This window comes from Panthera onca, chromosome C2, assembly GCF_046562875.1.
Source record: "Panthera onca isolate mPanOnc1 chromosome C2, mPanOnc1 haplotype 2, whole genome shotgun sequence".
NCBI classification, from domain to species: domain Eukaryota; kingdom Metazoa; phylum Chordata; class Mammalia; order Carnivora; family Felidae; genus Panthera; species Panthera onca.
In genome coordinates this window covers 137,739,688-137,766,161 of record NC_138347.1, presented here as the reverse complement: position 1 = coordinate 137,766,161, position 26,474 = coordinate 137,739,688, and the positions used below count along the sequence as shown (strand labels likewise).

General features: G+C 36.7%; 1 long non-coding RNA gene across 4 annotated transcripts in view; it reads right to left on the bottom strand.

The window, feature by feature from the left end:
* Positions 1 to 26,474, bottom strand: part of LOC132683037 (uncharacterized) — a 62,734-nt gene that overhangs the window by 12,376 nt on the left and 23,884 nt on the right. For 2 of the 4 annotated variants that reach the window (XR_009612015.3, XR_013557785.2), the window contains 2 exons: positions 3,111 to 3,355; positions 2,728 to 2,856 (listed from right to left, as the gene is read on the bottom strand). The exons of 1 other annotated variant lie outside the window; for it this stretch is intronic. This is a non-coding gene — a long non-coding RNA (uncharacterized LOC132683037). Of the gene's footprint in view, positions 1 to 2,727; positions 2,857 to 3,110; positions 3,360 to 26,474 lie in introns of those variants that run through there. One more of the 4 variants, XR_013557786.2, reaches the window with a different exon arrangement.

The following is a 26,474-nucleotide window of genomic DNA, read 5'->3' as shown; positions in this document are numbered from 1 at the left end:
TCTTCTGGAAGTATTCTGGGTTATTTAGGCAGGTGTGGGTGGCATCTAAGTGATCAGCAGGATGAGGTGAGCCCAGCGTCTTCCTACGCCGCCATCTTCCGAGAAGTGTCTATATACTTTTTGAAAGTATCTCTTTCAAGTAAAGCTTTTTAGTGGTTGTTCTGGGCATCACATTATAGATACGTAATTTATTACAGTCTATGGGTATTGTCATTCCACCATCTGTATGAAGTATAGAAACTTTACCACCCATTATGTTCTCTTACCTTCCCTATTTACAATATACTTTCCTTAAATATTTCTTCCATATACATTTAGAATCACTACGTGCAAGGATACTTTTATTATTTTTTACTTTAAAGGAGAACATCATTAGAAAATAGGAGAAAGAAAAACTGTTGCATTACCAACATTTTTGCTTAGTGTATACTTTATTCTTTTTTATGTTCCAAGCAAGTTTCCTTATTTTTTTTTAACTCTGTTTAGGAAATTCTTCTAGCCATTCTTCACTTGTTCTTAGCCAAAAGGCCAAGAAGCAATCTTCTAGCCATTCTTTTAAGGTAGTCCTGACAACAATAAATTCTCTTCGTTTTCCTTTGTCTGAAATGTTATGATTTCCTTTTCATTATTGAAGAGTAATTTCTCTGGATATGGGATTGTATGAATAGTTTCCTTATTCAAGTACTTGAAAAATCTTGTGCTGCTTCCTTCTGGCCTTCATGATTTCTGACAAAAAGCTACTCTTATTCAAATAATTTTTTGCATCTAGGTAAGGTGTTTTTTATCTTGCTGCTTTCAAGAATTTTTTGTTTTTAGTTCTCCTAAGTTTGACTATGATTTATTTGTGTGTGGAATTCTTTGGGTTGATACTGTTTGGAGTTTACTAAGATTCCTGAATCTGTAGTTTCATATCTTTTACCAAACTTAGGAAGTCATCATTTATTTCTCCAAGTACTTTTTCCTCTTTCTCTTCTACTTGCTAAACTTTAATGACATGAATGTTAGACTTTTGTTATAGCCTCACAGTGCCCTGATTGTTCATTTTTGGTTTTTACCTTATTTTGTCTTTGTTGTTCAGGTTGGTTTTTTTCTGTTGTTACAAATCTTCTTTCTTTCTGTTCCTCCATTTAGTCATCACATTGATATTTTTATCTTGGTTCTTGTATTTTTCAGTTTTAAAATTTCCATTTGGTTCTTCTTTATATTTTCCCTTTCTTTGCTGAAGCTTTCTATTTATTTGTTGCAAGTGTTTGAAAATTATCAACTAAGAATTTTTACAATGACTACATTAAAATTTTGGCACTAATTTTAACATTTCTGTTATCTTGAAACTGGCATCTATTACCTGTCATTTTCTCAATCAGTTTGAGATATTCTTAGTTCTTGGTATGATGAGGTATTTTTTGTTTATTAAAAGCTGGACATTTTGAATGTTAAGCTTCAATTTTAGCCTGTTTCTTCTGACACAGTATAGAAGGGGTTGGAAGGAATGTGCCACCTTGTCATTGCCAGATGAGAATTCATGTTAAGTTTCCCAACTCAACTTCCATCCACACTCAGGTAGACAAGAGGTTTAGTCATTACTGAATGGGTGTTCATGTCTCCTACTAAGTCTCCATTAACACCTTTCTGGTTGGGAAAAGTAGGAGCGTCTTGTTATTCTTCCCTATGAGGCCTCTTCTGACATCATGGAAGAAAATTGGTTATCACTGGTGGTGAATATCCTGATTCTCCATTAGACCTCTACAGACACCACCCAAGCTGGGGCTGTAAGTTGTGCTTTACTATTGCCAGATATATTTGGAAATCCAAGTTTTTCTACATGGTCTTTAACTCCACAAGGGGAGATTATCACCTAGTGGTGATGAAATTCTTGGCTTTTTAGTTTTGCCTCTCTGAAATCATTCTGGCAAAGGTGGAAGTGTAGACTACCCACTCAGTCTTATCTTAAGTGGCTGGGGGTGAGGGTCACAATCTTTTTCTGTGGTATTTGGATTAGGTAGAGAGGTATTGTCTAAAGTTTCTGTCTTTCCACATTGTCCTTTTTCTGGTTCTTTGGATAGTAAAATCCAACTTTTATTGGGGATATTTTATTCATTGGCTTTTCTGGGTTGTCATCTTCTTTAGTTCCAAGTCTGGAATATATTAAGCAAAAAGAAAACTCAGAAAACACAATATCTTATCCATCTTTGTGCCTCAAGACCCCTAACCAATCCACTTTCTTCTACCTTAGTTTCTCATATATATAATATCCAAGATCTTTAGTTGTACCTAGTGGGAGGAATAGAGAAAAGTATATTTATTGCATCTTTTCAAGTTTTGTTACTCTTCCCCATGCAGCCCAGCAAGGAGAGAAGTACCTTGAGGTTATATGTCTTGGCCTCAACTCTGCTGATGGTCAAGTGTGGGTGCTTCCACATGAAGATTCAGGGGCAGATATGAAATTTAAGCCATCTCCAGTTTCTTCCTAGCTTCTATCTTATGCACTTTGCCACCTTCTAAAATGAGATGCTCAAGACACTTGATTAGAGGGGCACAGAGAAATACAGGTATATAAGGTCTGTTTCTTGACAACGTGCATCAGTTGGAGGGAGTTATTTAGTTTTTTCCTCCTGCAGGACTTCTAATTATCATGAGGAACCACAAATTACCATGAATCATTTGAGATACAAGGTCAGCCAGCCCATCCACCTGCACTGTGGGAGGCCTGATTTTATTAGTACTAACCATGCTTGATAGATGGATGTCAAGGCTGTCTTGAATTCCTTTCACAGAAGAATCTGCGTAACATTACTTAGCACGTTACTCATTTATTCTGGCTGAGTTGTCACTGGATTTGACTTTCAGTGAAGCCAGCTAATAGAGACAATAGTAAAAAAAGTAAAAACCAAAACCCAAGCAACAACAACAAAACCCCCAAAAACAAACAAGAAGGCGGTGTAGAGTCTGTCATTCAAAGGGGACTTGAGGGGAAAAAATAGTCCCCTATTTATTTTCCTAAAGGTGGGAAAGGAATGAATAGAACATACTAGGTCACACTCATTCTATACTTCAGTATCCTCATTCATTAGCATTCTCTAATTTGCAATCATAGTGTTTACCCTCCTTACCTCTAAGGGTTTCTGCGAGGCTAAAATGAGGTATAATATCACTCCTCCAATGATAAGTGAGTACGAATCCCTAGTTATTGGCAAATTTGCATAGTCAATGCCTCCTCTGTGTTTTTTTTGCTTTCTTATATTCTTCTTACAGTTCCATTCAGGATTTAAGAAGGAAGTGGAGAAGGAAATTCCAGGATCCATGAGGTATAATGAAATAGGTCTTGTGATGCCAATTGTATTTTTTCATCATAAGCCTTGCTAGCATGAGGAGCAGAAGAAGATGGGAAGATGTAATGGAAAGAAGAAAGAGAGGTTAGGTCAGGAACTTGCATCTACTCATGAAATATGTGTTAGTCCCTCAGGATACCCCAGGCACTAAGCTAGACAGTGGAATTAAAAGTACATGTGGCCCAGTCCTCCACTGGATTCCCATATAGAGGGATAGACAATGAAACCAATAATAATCATACAATGTCAATATTGTCAAGGATAATGATTTATGCAAGTGTCTTTAAATACCTAGCATTCTTAACTCTGCCTATATGTTCACGGAAGCAAATTTTCACTGAGATGATCATATTCGAGCTAAGTCTTATAAAGGATAAGGAGTTAAGAAAAGAGGGATAAGTGAACACTGGAGAAAAGTTTGCTGCAGCAACAATTTGAAGTGACCATAGAAGGGCTACAATTTACCAGCAAGGAAATCATTTAAAAAATAATATAGTACCAAAAAAAAAAAAAAAAAAAAAAAACAAACAAACAAACAAAAAAACAGATACAGCAAATGCAATTTGAAAGCAAGGTAAAGTTGAATGCATTTCAGGTTAGCATAAGAAAATTTGGTCTTCAGCAGTTTCTTTGTAAGTTAGCAACATTTTATTTTGGAACAAGAATTCCCCCAACTTGCCTCTGTCTTTAAACATCAGAAGCTTCGTGTCTGAGAAAGGAGAATAAAACCCTCTTTTTCTCTTAATTCCTTCACATATATAAGCCATATGAGGCATGTGATGCCCTGGTGACTCACTCACCTATTCCCTTATTGAATTTGATAGGCCACAAGCTCTGGAATTCTCTTAAGGGTATAAAAAAGAGGACATGGAAAGATCAAGAAGCTATTGTTGAAAGTAGATGGCATCGAAGAAGTGGCATTTATTTTTGCATTTTACATGTTTAAATCCACTAGGATCTTTGTCCAAAATCTCTAATCACTGATCACAAATTCAAGGGCCACTTCTGTATACACAAGGTGTATTTATTTTGTCCACATAGCTTTTTAAAAATCTTGAAATTCATGAATAGACACTTCTCTAAAGAAGACATCCGGATGACCAACAGGCACATGAAAAGATGCTCAATGTCGCTCCTCATCAGGGAAATACAAATCAAAACCACACTCAGATATCACCTCACGCCAGTCAGAGTGGCCAAAATGAACAAATCAGGAGACTATAGATGCTGGGGAGGATGTGGAGAAATGGGAACCCTCTTGCACTGTTGGTGGGAATGCAAATTGGTGCAGCCACTATGGAAAACAGTGTGGAGGTTCCTCAAAAAATTAAAAATAGACCTACCCTATGACCCAGCAATAGCACTGCTAGGAATTTACCCAAGGGATACAGGAGTACTGATGCAGAGGGGCACTTGTACCCCAATGTTTATAGCAGCACTCTCAACAATAGACAAATTATGGAAAGAGTCTAAATGTTCATCAACTGATGAATGGATAAAGAAATTGTGGTTTATATACACAATGGAGTACTACGTGGCAATGAGAAAGAATGAAATATGGCCCTTTGTAGCAACGTGGATGAAACTGGAGAGTGTTATGCTAAGTGAAATAAGCCATACAGAGAAAGACAGATACCATATGGTTTCACTCTTGTGTGGATCCTGAGAAACTTAACAGAAACCCATGGGGGAGGGGAAGGAAAAAAAAAGAGGTTAGAGTGGGAGAGAGCCAAAGCATAAGAGACTGTTAAAAACTGAGAACAAACTGAGGGTTGATGGGGGGTGGGAGGGAGGGGAGGGTGGGTGATGGGTATTGAGGAGGGCACCTTTTGGGATGAGCACTGGGTGTTGTATGGAAACCAATTTGACAATAAACATATATTGAAAAAAAATAAAAAAAAAAAATAAAAATCTTGAAATTTACTTATATGTATTATTTGAATTAATTGCTTCCCTGTAAAAATCACAATACCTGGCTGTCTAGACCCAAATTTTTGCATAACAAATGAACAGTGAGGAACTACCATCTCCTGTAGATAAAGCCTGTGCTCTTCAGTTTACCATGTCTCCATTCTACTCTGTTTCCTTATACCTGGCCAGATTCACTCAATTTGTTTTTTCAATGCAGTAGACTTAGAATTTATGAATCCATATATAAATAAAGCAATTTAAAATGTATCTCACTTGATTTTAATGATGTGCCCTATCTTCAGTTTCCACAAATGCAAAACCAGAGACATGGATTTGGATACAGGTAGTTTATTTGGAAGGTGAGCCCAAGAAGCTATATTGGAGAGGGAGCAGGGAAGGGAAGATTGCCAAGAAAGAGAGGGTAAATTGGCAACTTTCTGCATGAAATATATGTGACCTTCTGAAACATAATTTAGAATGTCTCAGGGAGGCAAGAAAATGAGCATTTATCCACTACATTAATGCTTTCATTGGTTGACAGTCATACTTGGGAGATAGTAACTCTCCTATATGTCCAGCTTCTACCGGGTTGCTTGAGCATAGGAGGAGTGCTTGTATTAGGGAGTTGTAAGTGCTCATGAGAAGTTTTCACTACAGTTGCAGACAGCCTCAAATTGGTCCAAGTAATATGGATGAGATAACAATAGTTCTTGTTACATAGTGGTACTCCTGAAATGGAATGTTAGTCCAGATCCCTCAAGAGGCAGACAAGAAGATGGAATTAAGCATGCAGGGATTTTATTAGGGGAAATACCTATGAAAGAAAATGGGAAAGACTGGGAAAGCCATGAGAACTCAATGCAGGTCTGTCCTTAAATGAGGGAGACAGGACTCAGGGATAAGGCAGAAGTGACTCATATGGCCAAGGACCTTAAGAAAAGGTTTGGCAAAGCCATGGTGAAGTATGTGAGTCAAAGTCTGTCCTTAGAGGCATTTCAAGTCTTCCAGGAATAGGCTTGCCTTAGCATCCCTGCCATCTTGCCACTGGCTGGGTGTCATCCTAAGAGGTATGTCCTCTGCTCAAATATGATGGTTCTGGAGCATGGCTGCTGATTAACCGCCATCCTTGTAGTCAAAGGTCTTCTAAGTGCATAGTGGTGGCCGCCACAAATAGAAATAGATATATGGCATGGCATACAACAGCCAATAATGTGCAAGTGTCAGGCCATGCTGGCCTGTGTATCTCCTTCAATTCTTGTTCAGTGACTCCTTGGCAACATGAAATTGGCCATGATGGGAATCTTTGCAACACAGACACTGACAAACGCTGCAAATCACAACTTTTTCTCCACTCCAGAGACTGTTGTTAAACATGTACCAGTGCCCCCACGAAAAACATCTCTACTAAATGTGTCACAATGTAATAGAATAAAACCCTCTGAATATTCTTCCATTTTCAACCTTACTGAGATTGCACTTCTTTAGAATGATTCCATATTGTTTCCTCTGAAATAATGTCACTCACTTATTTTTACTACCCAAAGAGACTTCGTTCCTTTATCTGTCACACAAGAATGTCATACAAGTGCTCTTTCAAAAAAGAAACACATGGTATTTTTATATCAGTGTTTTATTGTCTCTGTAGTCTGAAGACTCAAGAAAAAAATTACATTGAAAAGCAAAATTGGGGCCCGGGTAGCTCAGTCAGTTAAGCTCTTACTCTCAATTTCAGCTCAGGTCATGATCTCACAGTTGTGAGACTGAGCCCGCATCCAGTTCTGTACTGAGCATGGAGTCTGCTTAGGATTCTCTCTCTCTCCCTCTCTCTCTCTCTGCCTCTCCCCTCCTCATGCTCAGTCTCCCTCTCTCTCTCTCTCTCTCTCTCTCTCTCTCTCAAAATCAATAAATCAGCATTAAAAAAAGAAAAGCAAAATTGTATTCTGTTATTACAATATTATATGTGGCATTAAAAATAAGAACACCTTTTTTGGTGAACATGCCATCTCTAGATGCAATAATAGAGTTAAAGTTTAACCATCAATGAATGAAATAAGGTACACTCAACTCAGCAAAAGGGTGAGAGTCAATTCAGACGCCTGAATTCTAATATCATGTGTGTTACTCGCTCTTGAATTTCAGGGCACTGAATCGGTCTCCCTTCTATAGCCTAATTCAACAAATGAATAGGTAGTATTGCCCCCTACTTACTGCAGAGAGAGACATATATATCGTAGAATAACACCATTAAAGCAATTTAGGTTTCTGAGAAGAAAGGTCCTTTATAAATAGGAAGCATTATTATTCATATTCAGGAATTTTAACAACTCCCACAGCTTCCCTTATGATTATCTGCCATTTCCAATAAGTAACACTTCAACATTTGATGTTATCATGCAATCATAATAAAAGAATATTAAACTAGAAAAAAAAAGAAAACCAAACACAGGGAAACGTCTATACATTGTATTGTATCATATCATGTAATTTAAAATTCATAAAGTCTACAAGACTGGTATAATTTGAGCCTATTCAAGTATATGCTGTCATTTTGGAATAAACATTGTTTCTCATAAAAATTAGACATTTTTATGAGGGTGTGACATTTTAAACAAATACCCTGCTCAAAAGAGAATAGAAAGTTAATGTTTAGATTAGGTGGTACCCACCTGTCAGAGATGCTGTGCTAAAAGTGGATATAGTCACTCTCTTGAGAGTACTGGGATTTGAATCGTGTATGAGGGGGTAAGAGCAAGGATGGTAAAAATTGATGTGCCTACTAGTGAAAATACGTGTCGGGGACAAAGTGGGATTTTGCTCAAAACCACATTCTTGAACTGTGCCAGGGATTTCGCTTAAAAAGGTATATAAGAATTGCACATTTGCGGAAGCCTATGTTTATAATCTCAGCCAATAGGTCTATGCGGAAGATAAAAAGACCGCTCAGTCCCCCAAATGACTTCCTATCTTCTCCTCATTAGAGATTCATTATGTTGGATCTTTAAGATTCTTTTTATCTTCAAGTATTGTCTTTTCAATTAAATATATCCTTGAGTTAGAGTCATTCTTTAAGAAAGTCTCAGTAAATATTTTATTGATAAATGAGCACCTTAATTTCTAGTTAAGAATGAAAGAACAGGGCCTTTTTGGTAGCTGTCTAGAGAGAGGAATAGAGTCACAGACGACACATCTTGGGGCAAGGATATGAAAACCAAGGGAGAGAAGAGGTGTGAAATAAAATAAATAAAATAGAGTAGGGAAATGTACGGCCTGGTCCTGTGTTTCTCAAATTATGCCATTCAAGCAGTTTTGCTGATTTCTGGGTTAATACAGTTCCTTTATATATAATGGAGGTTCTATCTTCATAGCTATGTGTTGGCTGTTTATTTTTATACACACACAAACACACACACACACACACACACACACACGCACACACACACACACACACAAATGTGTGTCCTTTGCAATGAGGAACATACAAAATACATTATATATGATCCCTAATTTGATTTTGTTAACCATTCTATGTAGTATATACAATTAATTATATCTTACAGATGAGATCACAATAGCTCAGATATGTCAAGTCCTTGGCCCCATACGAGATATTTGAATGAAGAACTGTCAGACACGAATACCCTTTACTAACCATTATGCTACAACATCTTCCTCCTAGCAACTTGTTCAAGAAGATGGTTTATTAAGAAAAGTTGTTCTGTGATTCAGTATGTTTGGAAAATGTTACGTATTATAAAATCTTGGATGATCAGAAATAACATTAACATATTAAAGGCTAAAGAAATATCATATTTATCTAAAATAAAACACCTTTGTGTAACCGGCCATTTTCAAAGCTGATCAATTTCTGATGGAGCTAATACTCTACAGACTGTAACTGGATATCATGAGCTAGAGAAACACGAGTTAATCCTACATTTCCCTCCCTTCTCTTGACACATTTATAATTTTAATAAAATCCCTTCTTGGGGCACTTGGGTAGCTCAGTTGGTTAAGCATGTGACTCCTGATTTCAGCTCAGGTCATGATTTCACACCTCATAAGACCCAGCCCTACATCAGACTCTGCTCTGACAGCATGGAGCTTGCTTGGGATTCTCTCTTGCTCTTTCTCTGCTTCCCCCACTCAAGCACATGGGTGCGCGCTCTCTCTCTCTCTCTCTCTCAAAATAAATAAGCATTTTTAAAATTAAAAATAAATAAAAAATAAAATCCCTTATTGATTGTTCATGAAGCCTTTAAGTTCAGTATAGAATCCTGAATAGAATTTAGAGAGATGATTCCTTAATGCCAAGTCATTTGTGCGAAAACTGATTAACTGCTGGAATTGTAAATCACTAGTAATTTGCAGGTATGTTTCTCCTAGGGAATAAATTTGGATTTTGGCTCATCAAGTGTGTATTATTAGAGTTTTTTTTTCCTAGTTCTTACTAGATAATAAGCTCCATGAGGGCAGGAAGTAAGTTTTATTTCATTCACTATCATATATTGGCAGTATAATTCATGGGCCATTAAGAGCTACTGAACAGACATTTGTTGAATAAAGATTATCAATGAGGGGCACCTGGGGTGCCCAGTCGGTTAAGCATCCGACTTTGGCTCAGGTCATGATCTCATGGTTTGGGAGTTCGAGTCCCACATTGGGCTCTGTGCTGACAGCTCAGAGCCTGGAGCCTGCTTTAGATTTTGTGTCTCCCTCTCTTTCTGCCCCTCCCCCACCACTTGTGCTCTGTCTCTTAAAAATAAATACACATTAAAAAATAATAAAAAAAGATTATCAATGATTAAACAGTAGAAAAGTGACTTAAACTCAACATATTCTCCACACTAATGTTTGACATTAAAATCCAGGATAAGGGTTGTCCGTGGAATGAGGGTAAGAGGTGGTGACTGGAAGGGACACAAATGGGGCCTTCTGGAATTTTCACAATTATTTGTTCCTGATCCTTGTGATGGTTATACGAGTGTGCTCAGTGTTTGAAAATTCATCAACCTGTGGTTCTTCCCGTGTTTACTGTATTTCAATAGTACTAGGGAAATATGTGAGATTTAAAAGTGATCTATGTTTTCATCCATTTCATCAACACCTTCTGAGTATGTCAGAGCTCATAGATACATGGAGATCAAGAATTCACTACTAACTACTGATAGACAGTTGGGTATGGTTAAAATCTCACAGTGGTGAACCTTCCCTAGATGGACTTGGCCTAGGCCTCCGGACCTTTCTATGATGTTTTGGAGTTTTCAGATTGTAGTTCTGTGAATGCTGGGGCCATAGTAGAGAAGGCAAGTTACATATTTTGTGTTTGGAGTTGTACTCTGTAGTTTAGTTGCATCACCTAATTCAGTCCTTCCAATAATTCTACGTTAAATATTATTCTCTCTTTTATAGATGGAGAGAGACACTGAGGCCCAACGGGCTAACCTAACTGGTCCAAAGTTGTAGGGCAAGCACAAGATTTGAACTCAGATTCTCTAGTCTTGAACACCCAGACTTTTCTAAATACCATGCTGCCATGAAACCAGTTCTCCTCTAATGAAAAGGAACTCTCTGTCTTGGATAAAACAGAACAAAAGAAAACAAATCAAAACAAAGAAAAAACCCACAATTCATCAGAAATTAGACTCCAAAACCACCACGGGTCTGAGATTTCAATTTACTTTCAACTCCAATGTTCGACATATGTGAATTCCAATGATTTGCCTTTTTTTTTTTTTACTGTGTTAAGAATCCTTAATAAAAATATACTTCATATGTGCTTCTCTTTTTACAAGTACTATTTATGCACATAAGTGTAAAATATAAATGAAATACCCATAATTATCAGTTAATAAGCATGCGTTCTGCTAAATTTTTTACATATCTAATTGGCTTTATTAAAGTGTTCATGAATCAGACAGCATCCCATCCAGCAAGTGGAAAGGAGGTTCATGTTCTTTTCATGTTTTTAAACTATGTTTAACCTTCCAGATTAGACATACTCACAAAGTTGAATGATACCCTGAATCTCATTCTGTTTACAAATAACATGTGTCAGATTTAAAATTTTATATTTGTTGAGGCGCCTGGGTGGCTAAGTCAGTTAAGTGTCCAACTTCGGCTCAGGTCATGATCTCATGGTTTGCGAGTTTGAGCCCTACGTCGGGCTCTGTGCTGACAACTCAGAGCCTAGAGCCTGCTTTGGATTCTCCGTCTCTCTCTGCTCCTTCCCTACTTGCGTGCTCTTTGTCTCTCCCTCTCCCTCTCCAAAATAAACAAACATTTAAAAAAATAAATAAAATTGTATATCTGTCCACAAATTCCATCTGTGGTTTGAACGGTACAATAAGTCTGGAAGGGGAGTCAGTTGGATAAAATACAGCTTATTCACATTCGGCTCAATCAGCACATGGAACAATAAGAATAAAAGAAACAATTAAATTGCCTTTTAAATGTATTTTGACAAGGCCTTACAAAGGCAAAAGTTTTATCAGGTAAATTCTGGAAACAACTTTATTTAGGTTGTGCATTTTCTGCTTTAGTAGGGATCTGAAATCAGAATCTTGGAGAGAGTTTTCTTCTTTTACTTTAAAATAAATTGCCATTCAGATGCTGGGTAAAATCATAAAAATTGGGAGAAATCAGTCAACTCCAAAAGGTTCATTTAGTTTCTGACAATATTTCTCACACTTGCAGTGAACTATGCAGAAAGAGACAGGTGATTAGCAAGTGTCATTAATCATGTAGGTAAAAGAGAGTGGGGGTGGGGGGGGCTTTCATTTTCAGTGAGCAGAAACTCAGAGGCTAATGAAGGCAAAAGTCAATGGATGATGCGTAGTTTACTTATCTCATAGAATAAAGTCTGATTTGGAAAAAAAATATTGTGATTCCAGCAGCATTCTTTTATGATTATTGAAGTCATTTATTCTCCATGGCACACGAATATATCATTTGTCGAAACATATTGGCTTTTTAAAATTTATCTTTTTCTATTTATTTTCACTGTTCAAAGAGAACATGTAGCTTTCTGATCTAAAAGCATATTCAGTGAAAACTGTGGATTATTCTGCCTTCTGAGTGACTCTTCAAAGGTAATTTCCCTGCCACCAAAGGTCAGAACAAAGAGTTACAGTCTTTGTGTAACAGGTGCAAAACCTGTTCACGTAAAGGTAAAAGAAAACAGATACTGTTCAAACAGAATTCTAGGGTAGCCTTTGACTGGGGGGGGGTTAGAATACAGAAGTGGAGATAGGTCAGGTAGTTCCTGAAAAATTTTGTAGGGCACTCATCAGCAGAAGAGGCTTGATCTTTCTATCAGTCAGGCTTCAGCCAGGAAATAGAGATCATACAATAAATTGAATAGGGTTAGTTTAATAGAAAGAATTATTAAATAACAACAGATTAACGGCAAAGGAATAAAGAGGATGCTAAAGAATTCCAGAAAAGGGCATTTTAGAAGCAGCCACTACCTCTAGGGATAAGACAGAGTACCTAAAGAAGGAACACATTAGAAGATGTTCCCTATCCCCTACAAAGGTTGCGATTCAGACTTCGTTGTAAAAAGGTAGCTTTAGCGGCCCTAATGGCAGAGAAATTTGCTGGGATGCTGCCAGGTAGGGCTGGAAGGCAGGAAAGTACCAAGTACCGTGCTGGTGAGAACCACTGAAAAGCTGCTTCTAGGGGCACCACTACAATACTCTGGGAAACTACCCTCTGGGCAACCACTGAAATTCATTTGCAGGGGAGTGTAAACGAGTGTTTTGCATGTCCGCCAAGGGCTGCAAGAGCAGGGGAAAGTACACTAGAAGAAAAGAAGTCACTTCCTCCTGTAGTGTTCCTCCAGTGCCATCAAGTTACAAAGCTTAATCTTGTTCCAGGTGCAAAGAAGAAATGTTTCCAGGGTCCAGCTATAGTATCACAAAGCAGGGCAACAAAGAGTGGATTTGTTACTGAGAGGAAATACAGCAGTAAGTGGCACAACCATCAAGCATATGTCTGGGCGCACAGGCAAACAAGCACACCCTGTGGACTGCATACAAAAGTATTTCAAGATAATAAAATTATTAAGATTGGAAGAAGTTCCAGCTAGATGAGATCACATTGCCTCCAAAACTTTAATCTCATTTCTTTAGCAAACTTTCACTGAGCGAAATATATATTTAGTCCAAGTTATCTGAGCTATAAGAGTAAAAAACCCTTTCCTAAACCAACTTTACTGTTTCCTTTTTCTACAAATGGTTCCGACATCCACTAAGTTGGACAAGGAATAAACTAGCAATAATTCTTTTTTTTTTTTTTAATGTCTATTTATTTTTGAGAGACAGCACGTATGAGCGGGATAGGGGAAGAGAGAGAAGGGGTCAGAGGATCTGAATCATGGAGCTCGAACCCATGAACCATGATATCATGGTCTGAACTGACGTGGGTCACTCAAACAACTGAGCCACCCAGGCGCCCCAAACTAGGAATCAAGTTTGAAAACTTGTTTCATTCGATCACAATGTTAAATTGTGGACCCAACAAATACTGTTAATTGAAAGGAATGCACTTTACAAATCTCTCTAGTCAATGATTCTTTTCTGTCTCTACTGAGACAGGACACCATCTCTTCCCTAAACGACTCCAATAGTTGCCAGGGGATTTTTGCATCCAAATAGCATCTGACTTCTGTGCATTTTTAAAAAGGAATTTTAGAAATGTGCAATATGTCTCACGAGAGTGTATACAATGGATATACTACCAAGAATAGACATCAAAGTATCCTCCATGCATTAGACCATTACCAACGCCAGTGAAAATCTGAGTCATTTCCCAGTCTTGCCCTCTACCTCTCCCATCAACAGGGTTCCGTTTTCTGAGTGTTGTGCTAATGATTCACTCTTAATAGTTTTCTGCACATATATGCATCTTTGAATAAATTCCCTAGTTCCATTTTTTTAAACTTTACATAAATAGAATAATGGCATTATCCTCTATAACAACTGTTTTTTATTTTTTTGCTGATAAAGTAGCTGCCTATGATTGAGTTTCATTATGGTATTCTCTTTGTGACTATCCCATGCTTTCTATATCCATTTTACTGTGGAACGATTTCTAGGTGTTTTTTCTTCCTCTTGTTATGAGCAGCAATGTTACAGATTCTTATACATATCTCCTGGTGTCTCTGTGGAATAGCTTCTTTTTGACAGATGCTGGACTAGAAATTGAGCAAATTTTCAATCGATAAGATATAGGACTTCCCATTGCTCTACAGGCTCGCCGACACTAATTATTCCAGAATTTTTAGCTTTTGCTAATTTTGCGTCTGTGACATGGTCATTTATTGTGGATTTTCCTGTATTGTTCTAATTACCAATGAGGTCACACATCTTTCCAGATATTTAATGGTAACTTGTATTTGTTCTTTTCTAAAGAGCTTGTTCAAGTCTTATGCACATTGAAAGAAATTATTTCTACACGTTCCTACTGATTTGTAGTGATTGTAAATTTTGTCAGTTAATATGTTGCAAATGTCTTTTCCCATTAAATGGGTTTTCTTTATATTCTTTAAATACTGTACTCTAATGAGCAGACATTCATAATTTTATTATCATCAATTTTCTCAATATTTCTCTTTGTGTCCTCTATGCCTTTTCATATATTGTTTAGTAAGTCCTATAACATTCAGAGTTGAACAACAATTATCCTATATTTTATTCTAAAGGTTTAAAAAATTTGCCTTTTTAAGTTTGTCTTTGATTAAGCTGAAATTATTTTTTGCATATAGTATTAGGAATATATTTTAATTTTTCTTCCATACAAGTAATACAGTGCTTTTAATTTATAACAATTTTGTAACAAATTTGTTATTAATAATACCATACAATTTCACTTATATGTAGAATTTAAAAGGCAAAAGAAATAAAACAAAACAGAAACAGATGCATAGATAATAGACAGCAATCTGGTAGTTGCCAGGAGAGGGAGACGAAATAGGGTAAGGGGGTTAAAAGGTGTAAAATTCCAGTTATAAAATAAGTAAGACATGGATGCAATGTACAGCATAGAGACTACGATTAATAATAGTCAAACCGTTTTGTATGGTGTTCGATTGTAGCTAGATTTATTGTGGTGACCACTTTGTTGTGTGTATAAACGTTGAATCACTTTGTTGTATGCCTGAAACTAATACAATATTCTATGTCAACTACACTTCAACTAAAAAAAAAAATTGTTCCAGCACTATGCTTTGAATATTTTAACATTTTCTCACGATTTTCATTACTAGCCACATCATAAAATAGGTTTCCATGTTTGAGTCTGTTTCTGGTTTCTCTCTGTCCCTTTGATCAATTCTGTGCCAATACCACACTGTTTTAATTACTATTAAAAATCTTACCTGATGATTCTTCTTCATCAGTGTCTTGACTTTTCTTAGCTCTTTTCTATCCCATAAATCTAGAATAAGTTTGTCAAATTCTTTGAAATATACTAGTGAGAGTTTGCTTTGCAATTTTATCAAACCTATAGATCAATTTGAAAAAAAAATTGACAATTTTACTATATTGGGTTTGTCTACTGTAAAACATTATTTTTAAATATCTCAGGAAAATTATGCAAATTTTAGCTAATGGTCTCACATATATTTTGTTATGTTCACTCTTACAAGCTTTCATTTTTCTTATGCCATTGTAAATGACATTTTGGAGTTTCAAATTTACAACAAACCAATACCATATGTCACAGATAATGGCAGGGATCATATCATGAGTAAGACAAGATAGTAATGAAGAGAAGAAGGAATTGGGCCAAGAATAGAATTTGAGATTTCACAGTGTGTAATTAAACACTATGAAGACAGAACTTGGTCCAGTGGCTGTCTCTGGTGGCCTATGATTGGGGCATAGGGGGGCACAAATAATTTTATATATTTAATTTTCCAAATTATTTCAATATGTATTTTAGTATCATTTTAAGAGAAATCACTCATTTCATCGTTCTCCAGAAAATATTACACTCTGCCTAAACTACCTTTATATATGTGTGTGTACACACATATGTATATATGTGTTTTTATTTTTGTTTTAACTCTGAAACAAGGTTCTCTGATCTCTCTAGTGGATGTGTTCTATTGTCTCACATGTTTTGGTCAGAAGGTGTTTATTTAATTCATGAAAATTCTTCTATGGGTAACGGTAAAACCATTTTATCCTTAGTAGAAATGAAGAATAATCCTTCAATATTAATAGTTAAACTATTTCTATATGTCATAAAGCTGTGATAGAGAGGAATCATATATTTCAATACTGCATTTTTCTTTTTTGAGTCAGGAAATCTCAATTCCTATATCTTGTCTTTCTGTGGTTAGTTCAGTTCAACAAATACCTCTTGAGGACTTTTTCTAGACCAGGTAGAGTGTTACTTGCTGCAGAAAAACACGTAAGTTACGGTCTCTGTCTTAAGTGAGATAAATAGTTTCAACAACAGATGTAGGAACAGAGCCCCAGATTGTAAGAAATATAACTTGGTTTCCTGCAAGAAGGAGGGCAGGTGGTCATGGAAATTTCAGAGTCATATTAGCAAATAATTTAATTATTTACATGGTTCTTTATGCATTGATTCAGATTCAAGTTCTTAATAACTTTCATATCCTAAAGATATGAGTACAGTCCTGTTGCTACCTTTCACACTTATGACTTGTTGCAGCAAGTTGACCAATGAAAAGAGACTCTGTATCTGCCTCCATCTAGTTTGGAAGGTACACAATATATATTTGGAACAATGGCTGAGTTAGTGCTATATAATATTATTACAGGTCAGTCACTGTGGAATGGTGATCTCAGAATTATTTTGTCAAGTTATCTCTCATTCTTGTTAATACTCTAAAGGCAGGACAGAATGGTCGAATGTTCTTTGACTGAATGAGAGAAAAAATGCACCCCGAACATGTGAAAAAATGCACTGTGATGAAAATAAACATATTTAAATTTGAAGTGAATTATTAAAAGAACAAATAGAATTATGACAGATCGGCACTGCATGGAGGTCAGGGAAATGGGGAGTGTACGTACATTTTATTTAGGTCCAGAAATGAGAGAACCAACTACTTAACATGCTCTACGTCACTCGGGGGTCTTTTACTTCTCACCAAAACCTGCAGTGGAGCATTATTTCTAAAGGAGCCATGCTGATAATTAGAAACATTACAAAGCATGCCAAGGTTATGTTCTTAGCAGGTGAAAAAAAACATCGAGATTCAAACCCAGGACTGTCTAGTCCCCCAAGGGTGTGCTCTCTCTTATAGCCTGCAAAACTTCCCAGTTATCAGAACTGAAATAAAAGCATCATGGGAACCATACAGAGTGGGGTTGGCACACGGTGAGTGCTTAACAAACGCTAAATGTTGTCTGTTTCTGTTTTTATATTTTGCTACCATATAATTAGAATCTTCTAGGGAAAAATAACCAACAGTCAGAGGGATCACCATCCCTACTTGGTTTGTATAGCCAGCATTTCTCACAGTGTGCTGTGTACCTGAAGCACTGGAATCATCTGGGAATTTTCTTACAATGTCCATTCTGATGATGAAGGTTTAGGGAGGATCCCAAGATACTACATTTCTAATAAGGCTTGCAGATGATGCTGATGCTGCTGGTCCAAGGACCGCACTTTGGGCAGCAAAAGTTTACACATCTGTCTCTGAGTCACCTGGTACATTTATTTAAAATGTGATTACTGTCCCTACTTAGAATACTTGAATGTAAGCCTTGGGAATATGAATTTCCCACACATCTCCAGGTACTTTTGCACACTAAAATTTTAAGAACTATTTGTGTGTTCTGGGGTGCCTGGTGGCTCAGTCAGTTAAGTGTCCAATTCTTGATTTTGTCTCAGGTCACGACCTCATGGTTTGTGAGTTCGGGCCCTACGTTGACTTTGCACTGGCAATGCAGATCCTGCTTGAACTTTTCCCTGCTCCCTCATATTTTATCCTTTTCCTTTAGGGAGGTAATTTCACAAAGAGATGAATCTGGATGAACAGTTATTCCAGATTTCTTCCCTGAGGTGAGTCTTCAGCCTAGAGTTTCTGGTGTGCATGTGTGTGTGTGTGTGTGTTACATTTCGGGATTAGGCTGATGAACCAGCCACCCATATTTAGAGGGCAATGGCCGTGTGGCTGTCCCTGAGAGTCACAAAAGAAATACAAACCAGGATATCTAAGAAGGTCAAGAGAAACATACAAACCCAGAGAACCTCAGACAAAAGTCACAGAAAGGACAGAATATAGAAGGATGTTCATGAGTGCTAAGAGGTTGGTTTTGTGTATCAAAACAGGATTCTTGGAGAAACTATCTTAAACAGCAGTCTGACAATGTTTAATTCATCTAACACTTACTGGAAGATATTACATGTGTCATGTGCTGGATAAAAGGATATAATCCTTTCCTCATGGTAATTGAAATGTAGCAGAAGAAGATAGCTTAATAAGGAGAGGTTAAACCTGAGTTCCTGGTGGGAAGAAAGTCAAAGAGCAAAGTAACTTTTCCAGTCATTTTTTTTAATTCAGTGAGAAAAACCTATGTCCACAAAGGTTTTTAATAATCTAAAATAACTGGAAAAATCCAAATATCCATCAACAGATGAATGAATAAAGAAATTGTGCTATATTCACACAATGGACCACTCCTCAGCCATAAATGAAATGAACAAATGATGTATGTAATGAGTGTATCTCAAAAGCATTAAGAGAAAGAAGTCAGATATAAAACAATGTACATTCTGACTCAACCTACATAAAATTCAGTAGAAGGTAAAACTAATAATTTTTAGCTAATATTAACACTGAGGTTGACAGTAATAAGGATTTCCACACCATGAATACCTACATTAGAAAGATTATTACATAATAATGTAAAACATATACACGCATCTATATACCATGGTACATAGGTATATGTGTATGTATACATCAATATATACATATTGTTCAGGAAGAGGCAGGTAGGGTTTATCTTGCAGAAGATCAAACAATTTATACGTGGAGATATTAATATAGCCAATATAGAATGGTGGGGTTAATTTATCAATTTGTGAAGAAATTGAAAGGCCATGTCATGGAATTTTCATTTGATTTGAGAGGCAGTTGAAACTATTATTTCAGAGAAGTAGATTAAGGCAATAGTATGGTTCTTACCAATAGTATGGTAAGGTAAGGAGTATGGTTCTGATTGTGTAAGGTATTTTTCTTACTGTTCTTATAGAGTGAGACCTGGTGTGTTACAGACAGGAGGATGATTGATGTCAAGGAAGGACCTACAAGGAAAAGAAGGCACTTAACAAAAATATCTGAAATTAAAAGTGTCTCCCTTTTAGTGTAGGTCTGAAAAAGCAGCTACTTTTCTGTGAAATGCACTGGGTCAGAAATGGCAGGAGTTGATAGTAAAAAAGACATGAAACATCCAAAAGGAGGGAGAAGGCCAACTTTCTTGTCAGAAGGGGGTTTTGTCAACAATGGAAATGTTTAAAAGGAATAGCACTTTGGCAGAGAGGAAAAGGAAGTCAATATGGAAAATGTTTTGTTTTATGTTATAAAAAGACACAGAAGTGCAACCTCCAGGTGCAGAGGCATTGAGGTTCAGACAGAAAAGAAGTGCAGGAAGTGTAGGTCTGCTGGGCTGCATTTCAGCCAGATTTGTGTTTGATGAATTCTCCAAATCTCACCTAAGGGAAGGAAAATGGAATAAACCGTGAAAGGCAACCATAGAGCTTCTAATGGGATTTAGCGTAATTTTAATTGTGCATTATCACAATACTCCCATAGGGGGACTTCTCTCTGGAATATTCCAGGTCAGGGAATCTCCATGGAAAGGACACAGGATTTGGAGTCAGATCGTCCTTGGGGTAAAGCCAAGCTTGAGTAATTGCTTAACTTATTTTAACTTCGATTTCCTCATAGACAAAATGGGATAATAACAGCATCTTCATAAGACTTGTGTTGAGGATTAAATGAGGTGATGGGTGTGAAGTGCCAGGTTGGGTATCTCCTACATAATTTTCTCTCAAATATTGATCGTTACAAGTCAATATGATAGAGGATGTGAATGTCCTTTTAGTTTCAACACGTCTGTTATTCCCAGTATGTAAAATAGCACACCCCATTCTTCTCTCCTTCAATCGAATGTCGGCGTCCCCTCCTTTCAGTTGTATATATTCCCATTCTGAAACTTATTATTTTTAAAAAGTGCCAAGTTAATTGGCAGCAGTGATGCATGGTAAGATAGCATTCACTGCAATTTGTTAAAAGATCCATGAAATGTAATCAACGGCCATCAAGTGATTCTTTCGTTTTTAATGAAAGAGCTAGATGTGTAATGGAGTGTTTTTCTTTCTTCGCCTTTGCCTGAAAATTTGCCCTGTTAACATATCATGCCTTGTTGTGACATTACAAGTTTTCTTTGAAAAAATCCCTTTCTCTCTGGGGCACCTGGGTGGCTCCGTTGGTTAAGCTTCTGACTTTGGCTCAGGTCATGAACTTGCGGTTCATGAGTTGGAGCTCCGTGTCGGGCTCTTGTGCTGACAACCCAGAGCCTGGAGCCTGATCTGTGCCTCCCTCTCTCTGTTCCTCCCCTGCTCACACTCTGTCTCTCTCTCTCTCTCAAAAATAAAGATTTAAAAAAAATTAAAAATCCCTTTCTCTTAAAATGAAAACCAGCCAAGCAAAGTAAAAAGTATAATTTCCATGCACAAAAAGAACAAAAATCTCTGGGATTTATTTGTTTTTAGCTTCAAAACAAAATCCCCTTTGAAATATCTTGATGTATTGTGAATGCAGCAGTCCTCAAATTGATATCTGAATCAAATGTCTGTGTTTGCTAATGTCTTCACTGTTTTCTAAAGGTTGTCTTCCTTTCTGCTGAAATAATAAATGGGTAAATAGTCATATGTGAAATGCTTGCATCCTTAATATGCCAACACCTTCTGTCTTAGAGGCATATTGTGCCAGATGGAACATTTCACAAACACTGTAACAGACAAATTACATTAGATACCCTGGCCAGCACAGTGACACACAGCACCTTGATATAACTCAATTTTGTCTTTGCCTACATCTCAACCATTGCATTTTAAATCAGCAGTGGGGTAGTATAAACGATCATCGCTGAATAGAATGATAAATCCATCCACTATGTTTATAAAGCATTCAGCTTCTATTAATTTTTTTCATAGCAATATTTATGCTAATAGTCAAACCTCAGAATGGCAAAGCAAGATTGTTTTTCCCACAAAACCATTCTCAAAAGACAGCACCTCTTTCTATGAGTATTGTAAGGACTATGAGATGAAACAATTGAAATACATTTGAATCCTTGTTTTGGCATTTGCAGCTGAGCAAATGACTTAATGTAAACATTTTTTTCAGTTCTTTTTTTAAAGAAATTAATAGCTTGAGGGTTGATGATAAATAATTCCCATTACACAAAATATTATGCCTTTTTGGTATTTAAAGAAGGAATATGCTTTTTTCCCCCAATATATAAATGGGGAAAGTAAGAGAACACTCAGAAGTAAAACAGCAACTAGATAGATAGATATAGATAGATAGATAGATAGATGGACAAATAGAAAGAGCTCATCTAACCCTGGGAAGTCAAGAATAGAATTTATTTTTCCAGTTTGAATAATAAAATAGTTTCTTGCATAGTCTAAGTGCTTAATTTAAATAAGTAACTCTAGCTTAAAGGCTTTCGTGTAGGTGTTGTTTTAGACAGGAATTAATATCAGAAGTTGCAAGCATTTAAAGATAGAATTAAACATTCTTAAAAAAATTATTTACGACAAAGATGGAATTTTGACAGCCCCTTTTCTTCACAAAGACCTGTCTGTTCTCTGTTGCCTGCCCTATTAACTTTCAGGGCACTTATCTGGGGGCCTGACTTTGCAGGCCAAGGATTCACAGCAGGCCCTCCCCACTTCCCATCATAAGGAGCTTTTATACGAAAATGTTTCCATTCTCAAGACAAGGCGATAATTATTTTTCTTCATGATGTGGCTTGCCTTTACAATCCAGTTTATTATGCAATTTAGTAGAAACTAAGGAAAGCTTAGGAAATGCCTCATGAATTCATGGATTAAAATCATTGTCATAATTGGACACTCCTTAATCTCATGAAGGAGACAATGAAATTTATAGCTGCATGACTAAGTGCAGAAATTGACAACTTTTTTCAATTAGTGGTCTAAAATATAATTTCAATGTGCTAGTGATGGTGAGTTAATTAACACATAAAGCACCGGTAAACCACGTAAATCAGAAATTGCATAAATCATAATAAAAATTCCTAAAATTTTATTCCTTTAAAAAAATAATTTTGTAGTAAGCATATTTGGAAATGTGTGATCAAATAAAATATGTTATACAAACGAATCTGGTCAGTGATTTAGCAAAGTATGTTTTTTTAAAAAATCTTTTGATACATCAGAACTGTTCTTTTTGCTGAATTAACTATTTGAGAAAGAAAAAATATATACATGATTAACTGAAACACTCATTATCATAATTTAAAATGACCACCATTTAGAATAAAGAATCTGATTTGATAGTGGATCTCTTTTTTAAATGTTTTCCATTACAAAATTAACATAACACATTTTTAGAAACTACTGAAACAAAAAGGAAATATACCCATAATCTTAACACACCCATAATCTTAATACACATTTCGTTATAGATTTTTAGTTTTACTCCCTATTCATTTTTTTTTATTATGCTGTCAGCCAGCTTATACAGCAATGTTCTTTTTCTTATTTTCTGTTGTATAGTCAGCATTTTGAGTCTATTAGTCTTTATAATACTCAATTTTAATAGTTGAAGAATATCCCATTCTGTAATTTTAAACCATCCCTTTATTATTGCACATGGGCATTTTCTTATCTGTAGTTTTACTGTAATTTGAATAGAATTGCCACTTTAAAAATGGTTGGAAGAGGTAGAATTGCTAGCTTGAAGCACATGAACTTGAAATTTTTCTTTGGCTATGCTTATTTCTTATTAGACTTTGAACAAAAGGTACTTCGTATACAATTTAAAAACATATAAGCGAATGGATATTATCGTGAAGGTGTTCTCTCTATCTAAAAGTATTCCCCCAAAACTTATGAAGACTACGGAATCATGGGGAACTGAACTGGACTGCTCCTACTTACATGTGACCCAAGGCAAACCACTTAACATTTTCTTGGCCCCAGTTTTTCCAAGTGTACAAAAGTACAGTATTGGTATCTATCTCTGGGGTGTTTTGCTTATTAAACAAGAAAATACACGAAAAGTACTTAATATGATATCAAGCAAATTGTAGGTCTCAGCAGTATTCCTTAATTCCTTAAAAATCAATGCTGGTATTGACAATAATATATACTCAGGCCCTTGCTAAATAAATTCATTAAGTAGCATGTCTAAAAAAGTTTAGCTAAAAATGCATGATTATTTAAATTAATACTAGTAACTAAAATGTCCTGAAAAGTTTCATATGGGCTGGGCTTTTTCCCCCCCCCTGGGATTGGCCAGCAGTTTGGGCATCATATAAACTCTCTGGATCAGGTATCTGTACGATTGATTGAATTGGCCAGCTAGTCGATCTGAATTGGCTCTTGAGACAGTATTTATCAAATAGATGTGTCTCTGAGTGACGTGGATGGCTATAGGCATTCACATCTCACACTTCCACAATGACATGAGGATGTAATGTGTTCCTCTCAAGCTTTAATTTGGCAAGGAATCTCTGCCTCTGAAAGCAAGGATGTGACAGCTGTCTGAGGAGGCACACAATGTAAGGGAGGAATTACACAGCTGCAAAGACAGGGCGCTGCTCTGTCATTACCATCATCATCATTTAATATTTATCAGGGTGTCCACCATGTGCCTTGTGCTTTCCAGGCTGCAGGCATCCCTACGCCTCAGGAGAGAGAAGCAGATTAAAGTCAAAGATGAAACAAACACCCACCCTTCATCAGATGTACCTGCAATATTTAGAAAGATGCTACTTATTTCTGAATGCTGAGCTTGTACGTGCTGGTGGGCAGCTTCCCAGACAGCAACAACAGGCCTTCAAAAGGAGAAGAAGCAAAGGTGAGATTGGGGAATCTTTTTAAGCAATGATCCTGATGCAAAAATAAGGTTGAACACTATTTTGAAGGTACGTTCTTCCTCTTTGTCTCTTTGTTGCCCCAGACGTGAGGTAAAGAAAGTGGATGGGACATCTTGTGTTTCAAGTGTCACATTTAAGATGTTAAATCACTCAGAGAAACCATTCATTTCTGGGAGGTTACTGTAGAGTAATGGTAAACGGTCTGTACCAAAGTGAGGGTTTACATTTTGATATAAGACAATACTATCAGCAATTTTTAATGGTATACTTTTGCTCGATTTATTAATGTTTTTGACTGTAGGAGAAATTAAGGAAAAAATAAAAATATATACAAAGAATATAATAAAAATTAATTCCTTAAATCTACCACGTTTAACATTTTGTGTACTGCATTTCTGTTTAGGCATTTCTCCATTTAGGAAAGACTTTCCTTCTGAAACTTAATTTTCATCATTAAAATCTAAGTAACCTCTCATTAAAAATTTAATTATTTTTATTATTCTTTTAAATAGTTAATTAGCAAGAAATGCTTTATGATAAATAACTAGAAATTCTATTTCCTGGGACAAAAAGCCATGCCCATTTTAAATTTCAATGGATACTAACCAGTCTTTAAAAACACGCATATAGCAAAAGAAGTAAAGATGGAAGAGAATTAGGGGGACTAGAATTTCCCTTGTCCCTCAAACACAGCTATATTGAGGTCAGAACACTTGGAATACCAAGAATACAGGCTGCAGAGTGCCAGAAAAATCTCCGCAGGTGGAAAGAGACAGCTTGGTGGGACAGCTGGGTGCATATATGCGAATTGGGAGAGAAAATGGGCGGTATAGACATGGGGAGGGGTGGCAACGGGGAGGAAGCCCTGTGGTACAGAGACAAAAGGAGGAGAAAGAGAAGCTGTGGAAGTGTGGTACTGTATTTGTTGCTTTTTTTAAAATGTAACTTATTGTCAAATTAGTTTCCATACAACACCCAGTGCTCATCCCAACAGGTGGCCTCCTCAGTGCCCATCACCCCCCCTCCCCCCTCCCATCCCCCATCAACCCTCAGTTTATTCTCAGGATTTAAGAGTCTCTTATGGTTTGCCTGCTTCCCTCTCTGTAACTTTTTCCCCCTTATCCTCCCCTCTGGTCTTCTGTTGACTTTCTCAGCACCCACATATAAGTGAAAACATATAGTATCTGTCTTTCTCTGTCTGACTTATTTCACCTAGCATAACACTCTCCAGTTCCATCCATGTCGCTACAAATGGCCAGATTTCATTCTTTCTCATTGCCAAGTAGTATTCCATTATATATATAATCCACATCTTCTTTATCCATTCGTCAGTTGATGGACATTTAGGCTCTTTCCATAATTTGGCTATTGTTGAAAGTGCTGCTATAAACATTGGGGTACAAGTGCCCCTATGAATCAGCACTCCTGTATCCCTTGGGTAAATTCCTAGCAGTGCTATTGCTGGGTCATAAGGTAGATCTATTTTTAATTTTTTGAGGAACCTCCACACTGTTTTCCAGAGTGGCTGCACCAGTTTGCATTCTCACCAACAGTGCAAGAGGGTTCTGGTTTCTCCACATCCTCTCCAGCATCTATAGTCCCCTGAGTTGTTCATTTTAGCCACTCTGACTGGCGTGAGGTGATATCTGAATGTGGTTTTGATTTGTATTTCCCTGATGAGGAGTGACGTTGAGCATCTTCTCACGTGCCTGTTGGCCATCTGGATGTCTTCTTTAGAGAAGTGTCTATTCATGTCTTCTGCCCATTTCTTCACTGGATTATTTGTTTTTTGGGTGTGGAGTTTGGTGAGTTCTTTATAGATTTATAGATTTTATACTAGCCCTTTGTCCAATATGCCATTTGCAAATATCTTTTCCCACTCCATCGGTTGCCTTTTAGTTTTGTTGATTGTTTCATTTGCAGTGCAGAAGCTTTTTATCTTCATTAGTTCCCAATAGTTCATTTTTTGCTTTTAATTCCCTTGCCTTTGGAGATGTGTCAAGTAAGAAATTGCTGCCGCTGAGGTCAGAGGGGTTTTTTCCTACTTTCTCCTCTAGCGTTTTGATTGTTTCCTGTCTCAAATTCAGGTCCTTTATCCATTTTGAGTTTATCT